The sequence below is a fragment of the Manis pentadactyla genome, chromosome 4 (genome assembly GCF_030020395.1).
Source record: "Manis pentadactyla isolate mManPen7 chromosome 4, mManPen7.hap1, whole genome shotgun sequence".
NCBI classification, from domain to species: domain Eukaryota; kingdom Metazoa; phylum Chordata; class Mammalia; order Pholidota; family Manidae; genus Manis; species Manis pentadactyla.
Genome location: NC_080022.1, coordinates 169,269,061 through 169,277,539, shown reverse-complemented (window position 1 = coordinate 169,277,539; position 8,479 = coordinate 169,269,061).

Sequence of the window (8,479 nt, the reverse complement as noted above, 5' to 3'; positions counted from 1 at the left end):
ACTCAGCATGTAACCTTAGATAAGTCAGCTCTTCAGAGTGTCCATCTGTAGACCTCATTTTTATCTGTAAAACAAGGGAGCTGGTGATTCCTGAAGTACCTTTCAGTTCTCAAATCTACGACTCTATGCAACCAAATTTTTTAAACAATTAGAAAAATATCAAGGTGGCAAAATGAATATTATATTAAATGAAAATGAGATCAGATTTACCCTAATTCAAAGAGTTTGCTAAAACTTTTGTAATTCAAATATCCAATGTCAGGTTCTAAGGTAGGGCATGTCAACCTTAGACTGGATAATTCTTTGAGGAGGCAGTGGCTGTCCTGTGGATTGCAGCACCATCTGTGGTCTTTACCCACTAGATGCCAGTAGCAGCCCTCCACCACCAGTTGTGACAACCAAGATGTCTCCGAACATTGCCACATGCCCGAGAGGAGGGGCAGAATAGCTCCTGCTGAGAATCACTGCTCTTCCAATGAACGTGGCATTTTCCTACTCCACAAAAACACACACTCACCGTGGAATGAGATACTCAGCTTGGTATGAAAGATGCAGGGTGAGGTACCCTCTTTCCCTCAAATCTCAAAACCTCTCCCCCTTAGAACACGGTATCCAAAACACATGATGGAAAAGGCTATTTCTGTTTTACTTGAAGGAGAAAGGGTGAACAGAGAAGAGAGGAACCGTCTGTGCTTGTATCTTCTTTCTGGCAACACGCATAGGAACACTCTCTGATATTTACCTGCCTAAATAACTCCATTTCATCTTTTCTCTTGCACAAATGTTAAACTTCTCTACACCCTCATGAAACATGCCTGGAAGCCAAGCTGACAATGTCAGAGGCCAGCTTCCGGGCTCAGCTCTCACATACCCAGGGGCTGATGAGCACCCTGGAGACCCAGCTCCTCCACGTCCTTCAGGAAATGCAGAGCCAGAGCACAGACCATCTGCAGCTCCTGGACATCAAGACACGCCTGGAGAAAGAAATTAAGACGTCCCACCACTTGCTCTAGGAGCAGGGTTGATATCTGAGGAGCTCTGAGCTGGGTGAGGAAGGGAAGCAGGTGGGCTAGGGGCAGGCCTAGGGATGGAATTCTTAACTAAAGGCAGCAGCGTTACATCACAAGGCCTGTCCTAGAAGGACAATTTTCAATACCCTCCCCCTTCCCAGCTCTCTGAAGGCAATGACCGAGGCCTTGACTTATGAACCCAGCCCCTAGTCCCACTCATTACCATCCTGCTCAAGGCACCCCACAAATGCTTGCCCAAATGAACTGAAATTTAGGGCAGCCCTGTATCTTCCTCCCTAACTCAGAAAACAAGCTCACTATATCCAACGTATCACATGCTTAAGTCATTAAGGTGGTGCAATTCAAAAACAGAACAAATTAAAAACATAAAAAACTAAAATTCAATGATTCCAACTTAGAGTTCTAAACAGTCCTAGACATTACAATTTCTATGAATACCTAAAACAAGAATACAGATGTTCTGTTTTTCTTTTCAGTCATGAATTTGAAACTGGTTCACACAGAGGAAATAAAATCAAGGATAAGAAAAAAATATTTCTGTTACTCTATTTCATTTTCTTTGGAGGAACAGTATATTTCAGGTCCAAAAGAGTTAGTCTTTTTTATATGAATTTATCATTTGTATTAAGCCCTTAAAGTCATCAAACCAAGGCTCTGATGGCGGAATGGTTTCACTGAGACATTTGTCAAAGTAGTACTGTAGCCTATTTGAAATGTACACCTAAATAAATAATAATAAATACCTTAGAAGCTTTTACTACATCACATTTAAATGGTTTCCTTCCAATATTGTTCAGCTGAAAGAGTGGGGAGACATTTTCTTGTACATTTACTTTGAAAGATCACGGGAAATAAGAAAAGGAGTGAGACTAATAAATAAAGATGCCTAACTGAAAACAAAAAGGTGATGAAACACGGTTTAAGCTTGTAGTTTAAGATTGTTTTTCAAACTGCAGGCTGTGACCTATTCGATCTTTAAAAGTATTAGGTCACAATCGATGTGCTCATCATCTCAAAGCCCATAATGGGGCAGAATGAGCCAGAATCAGACACTAACCTTTTTCAGTTCCAAACTTCCAAGTGATAATTTCATTCCCATTTTTCATCCTCCCAACAGCCATATGAGGTGGGTACAAATATTATCCCCAATTTGTAAGGAAAGTATAATTTTCCCCAATGGTAAGTAGAAGAGTTGGGATTCAAACCCAGGTGGTTTAGCTTCAGATGCAGTGTTCTTACCCATTTGCTATGCTGAGTTTTTACTTTTCACTGTTTCATTGAAATATAATATGTATACTAAAACTGTATTTTACCATAAATGAAACAACTCAATGGATTTTCATAAATTGAACACACCTGTAAACTAAACTCCAGCTCAAGAAACAGAACATCAGCAACCCCACAGCCCCCCTAAGGCTCACATCCAGTCAGTAACACTCCAAGGGTAACAGCTCTCCTAACGGCTACACCATAAATACAGTTCTCGTTATTCCTTAACTGTATACAAAAGGAATCATACAGCACATTCTCCTTTGTGTCTGGCTCCTTTTTCCCCCAACATGATGTTTGTGAGATTCGTCCATGCTTTTGATGTGGTTATAGATCATGTTCTGCCTTTAACAAACACATAGGTAGGTGTTAGAAGTTCAAAGATTTGGCCCATCTCTGGATGAATTGACAGTCTAGGAAGAGGAAAAACATACGTAAACATATAAATAGCAAAGTATGAACCATAATTCTGATTGGGCTTTATCAAAATCACTCCAAATTAGTGAAGGTTTAAAAAGTGAAGAATGAAATCAAAGAGATTTATATGCTTACTCAGTAGGCAGATTAGTTAATAAGTACCCAATAGGAGAGCTGTCTTACTTTTGATTAAAGTGGAATGTTCTATCAATTTACTTCATTTTCATCAAGATAAAATTGACATTTCATTTTCTTTTCATTGAAAAAAAAAAATATTCCAGTATACAACGACTGTTGAAGAACTTGTTGATGGCATTATTGTCTCACCACAAATAAAAGATGATCCCCAAAGACCAGCTTAAGGAGCATCACACCAATCAGCCCATAAAAACTAAGACAAATGGAAAACTGTTTAATCTTGGTCTTATACATAGTATAAGCCATACAATGTTTAGAGGGTGAAACTGAAAAAGATAGAAAGACCAGGGGACATATTTAAACAACATTGATTTTTTTTAATTGAAGTACCCTTGATACATAATGTTATGTTGGTTTCAAATATACCACACAGTGGTTCAACAGTTATGCATATTATTAGATCCTCGCCCCCTCTAGTGCAGTTATTATCTATCAACGCAGAACGATGTTACAGAATCAGTGACTATATTCTCCATGCTGTACTACCATCCCCGTGACCAATTTGTATGGTGATTACAAATTATTGTGCCCCTTTATACCCCTCACCCTTCCCCCTCTCCACCCAACCCTACCCTTGGTAACCACTAGTCACTTCTCAGTCTACTGCTGTTTTTAAACAATACTGATCTTTTAACAGTGGGAAAAATAAACATCATCAAGCTATTTGGGGAGTTTTTTGTTCGTAAGCAATAAAATCATATGGACAGATCCATCTGTATTTTGGAGTTTTTTAATCATTGTGAATTACCAAAAATGAATACAAATCTAATTCAAGAGGTCTAATTTTGAGGCTTTCACTTCTGGCCTGAAGCAATCAATTTGAGCCAAATGCTTGGCTAAACACTCTAGACAGTAAGCAAGAACAGATAAATTCTCCCTTCCAGAAGTGCAATCTAGCTAGAGATGTGAGAAATACTCATGAAATAGTTCAATGGTATCAGAATATCACATAGCACCAAAATTCTTTGTACAGATGATAAGTGTCCAAGGAATTCACAGTTGAGAGTTGAGTGTGGACCAGAGAGGCCAGGGAAAAATTCTTGAAGCTCTAAATAAAAGCTACAGTAATATAACATTTCTTACTCATCAATGAGCAAAAATTAAAAAGACAATAACAAGTTTTGAGAAAGATGTGAAGCAACTGAAACTCACATCTATTACTAACAGTTGGCAATATCTACTACAGTTGAAGAAGATACACTAAGAACCAGAAATTCCTCTCATTCATTCATTCATTTGATAAATATTGAGCTCCTGCTGTATGCTGTGCACTGTTCTAAGCACAAGGTTCCAATCTAAACTATGCTAGCTCTACACCCTAGCAAAACATATGCACATGTGCACCAGGAATCATGTTTAAAAATATTCATAGAAGCACTGATTATAATGGCAAAAAATTTTTTTGATATCTCATGTGTATCAGCAGTATATTAGATAAGTAAATCATCAATTTCTTCATAAGAACAGAATTCAATACACCAATGAAATGAATCTCAAGAACACATTTTAAAAAGCAAGTTGCAGAAGAATAGATACAATTTTATTCCATTTATATAAAGCACAAAAACATGTATCACTATAAAACAATGTATAGGTTAGTGATACAAACAAATGAGATTAAACTAAAAAGAACAACAAGTGAAATATACACACAGATTCTTGGGGAAGGACGAGGAGGAGGTGGGAACCGGAGCACACATGTGACTCGGTGGTACTGGGAATGACAAGGCTTTATTTCTAAACTGGGTGTGGTTCATGGGTATTTGTTGCATTATTTTTCTTAATACATTGTACATAATTTGTAAATATTCTTTTGCATCTACTCAGTAATGCTTTTAAGTTCAATAACATGAGAAAGCTTGAATTTTGAAGGAAGGATGTAAATAGGCAGACATAAAATCAGGGTAAATGAAGGGAAAGTGAAAATAGTGACCATGATATACACAGAAGCATGAGGTTGAATCTGGCAGAGTGAAGAATTCATCTTGGAGGACAGGGATAAGACCAGATACATGGAACAGGGTCAAATCATGGAGAGTCTTAAGAGCTTAGTCCATAATTCCACTGGGAACTCTTGAAAGCTTTAAGGCTTAGGAGTAACCTATCAAGGGTTGAATAAGAAAATTAAGATGACCTCTGTATGCACGATGGATTGGAGTGGTGGAGAAAGAGACTAGAGATAAAATAAGTAGGTTACTCCGACAATTTAAGGATAAATTGAAATTTTTCTGAACTGAGATAATCCTGGGAGAAGTAAAGAATCTGAGAGATTTGGTTAATTATTAGACTTTAAAGAGCTAAGACAGGGTAAACAAAAATTCTAAAATTTCAAGGTGGAATAAAAATTAGAAAGTTGGAAAGGAGAGCAGAATTAGAATGAAAGATGATATAGCGAGTTGTATGTAAATTGAGTTTGAGGTAACAATGCAACACCCAACTGGGAATATCCAATAGAAAATCAGAGATATGACTGGACAATTGTCTATAAACTTCACTAATAAATGTATAGCATGAAAAACACAACAGTCTTAATTGCAAATGAAAATTATTTTACACAGCAAAAATTGTCAACAGGTAAACACTCAAACTTTAAGAGTACATTTAAAAAATCACTTTACAACTAACAAAGCTCTAGAAATTCAGAACTAAATATGATATTTGAAGTATGAATTATCTCAAGAACCACAACATAGAGGTCTTTTCAAAAGTGACTCATACACAAAAACATACATGCCATATTCAGAAAGGAATTATGCAAAGTCTGTTTGGCAGGAACTCGACTCAAAAAAACACTTAGTGGTTGTTTATAATATGCATGGATAATAATTAGGTAAAGTACCTCATCTATCAAAGGTATCATATAGAATCACACAGTTGGGAAAAGATAAAAATTCATCTTAGAAAATTAACACTTAGGATTTCTGAGAGAGAACTGAAAATGTTTTCCTAATTCTCCAACAGTGCTAACATCAGTGACCATCTCTCTCAAGGTCTGAGTCACTGATTTTCTGGCTACTTGGAGAAGTTTCAAGGGTAACGATTTTTGAGAGTATCTGAGCTTGTGGTACCTGAACGTCAACATAGCACCGAGTCAGCAGTGATAGATGGACTGAGCCACTGGTGAGATGAGACATTTGAAGAAAGCAATTAAGAAGGCTTTGAAGCTTAATGGATTAGTAGGATGAATCTTTCTGAGGGCGACAGTGTGAAAGTATTTGCAAAACGTTTGGCGGAAGTGGAATCAGTAAAGGACAGCCACGCCTGCCCCACCAAATTTTGTTTTTCATATAGTCTGGACTCCATTTCAGAAACCTTATTAATTTCCAAATACACTCATTTGAAATTTAAGGCAAAAGGCATCTTAAATGTGTTCAGCTTTCCAAATTATTTGACTGAATGGGCCAGAGGAATAAGAGGCCAAAGAGAAAGAAAAGTCAAATGGAGGGACCAAAAGAAATTAAAAGGAAATAAAACATGTTCACAAATTTTAGAACTTTGAACTGCCAGTGAGTATGTTAGTATAGACTATAGTCTTCAAGAAATCTGCAACTGTGACAAGCACTAAATCAGAAAGTGAACTGTGAAATAAAAATGAAATTTTAGGGTCCCTCCCAGAGGTCCCCCAGGGGAGGAGAGCTTTGTGAGCTGCAGAGGCCCTAAGACGGCCAAGACGACTGTCACTGCACTGCGAGGCGCCATGCAAGATCTCTCACCCGCGTCAGCAAGTTGCCACAGCCTCTCACCCATGACCAAGAACAAAATGGTCTTGAAGACCAATGAAAATAAAATGCAACAGGAGTCAGGTTCTCTTGTCCTTGATAGAACTCTTTAGGAAAAAACTGTCAGTGCCTAATCCTTGCCAACTCTCACACACAGATAGCACCAGACTGTGCACCGTCTGTACTTCTTGGGACACTTAACCAAATGCATCTGTGACACACTGCTGAGGTAATCATTAATGAAACTTTTTCTCCACTGTAAACTGCCTGTAAACCATATTCACAAAAAGAGGGATGGAGCAGTTTGATCAGAACTCTGGGTCACGGCCCTTAGTAAGACTGAATAAACTCTTTCTTAATGCAGTGGCTGTGTGGATTTCAGTCAACAGAATCATGCACCTTTGTATGTTAATACTAGATTATTTTCCATAGATAACTCAAAACTTGCTAATTGCTAACTATATGAAGTTATAGCTAAAAGTTAAAAACTATAAAATATTATATAGAATCACATAGCTCTCATATAGAAAGAGGAATGGCTTCTGTCTTACTCATCTTAAAGATTAACACTGAGATTTTATCAAAGAGAAAGAAAATGTTTCCCTAATTCTCAAACACCGCTGACTTCAGTCAACATCTTTTTGAAGGCATGAGTGGCTAGTCTTGTGGCTGCTTGGGGAGGTTTAAAGATAATGATTTCTGAGAGTATAAATTACCTCAGCATTTTCTTCAAATGCTCCAAATGAGTTGCAGAGATAGAAGTATTATATTCACATAAAATAATATGATCTATAAATGTAACTAAATTGCATTAAACTGAATAATTGCTGGTACATTGTATTAGTATCTTTAATCTGAACACAGCACCACACCCAAGAAGAAAAGATTATCATCCAATCCTAAACATACAACAATAATCCCCTAGAGAGCAACTCCTCTCCCGGCTATACAAGGAGAGAGTCAGAACAAACCAGAACCTTGCAGTGAACATCTCCAGAACTCAAAACATATGTTTAAGAAAAGTTTAACAATAGCCAATTAATTTTCAAGAGAAGATAAAATGTCAATAAAAGATGGTCTACTCTGATATGCATTCATTTGTTCTAAAGCATTAGTTAAGTGTTAAGTCTAAGAGATGAATGGGAAAACCCACCAGATTAGAGGGAGAAGGGGCAGATTCCAAAGGACCACAAGACATGCACTCTCTGCCCTTGAGCAGTTCACAGCCTAGTGAAGGAGGAAACAATTACCAAGCATTCTGAACCTCACCTCAAGATTGTGAAGAAATAGAATTTTTATTAATCTATATATTTTAAATGCCATTTATTTAGCAGCCAGGGTTGGATACTACTTCCTCCAAGCTTGTAGAAAAATACAATTAAAAAAAAAAAATTTTGTACAGCTGAAATTTATTTTGTAAATGTGTTATTGTGAAAAGCCTAAATGTACTGCTTCTGGGACTCCATTTTTTAATATATCATGCTTACTTAGAAAGTGACCACATGCATATACAAATGCGTTTCCAGCTACGCACATTGTGTCCTCCAAAGCTCTATCTCAGTGCTGAGCAGCTGGACGTTGCCCAGGTACTTATTTAGAGGCTGACGGAGAAGTTGAAAGCAAAGGAAAAAGCAAAAGATGGAGAGGCAGAAGCAGATACCTCTGACAGCAGCCGTCAGGGAACAGAGTCCAGCACAGAGGGCTCTGCCCTGGCAGCAGAAAACTGAAGCAGTGGGCATTGTGCAGAAGTAAGAAGACAGAAAGGGGCACAGGAGGGACACAGAACATGGAGAGTTTGCTTCTGGGATAGGCACATTCATCTAGCCAGTTTGGGCAGTGGAGGGG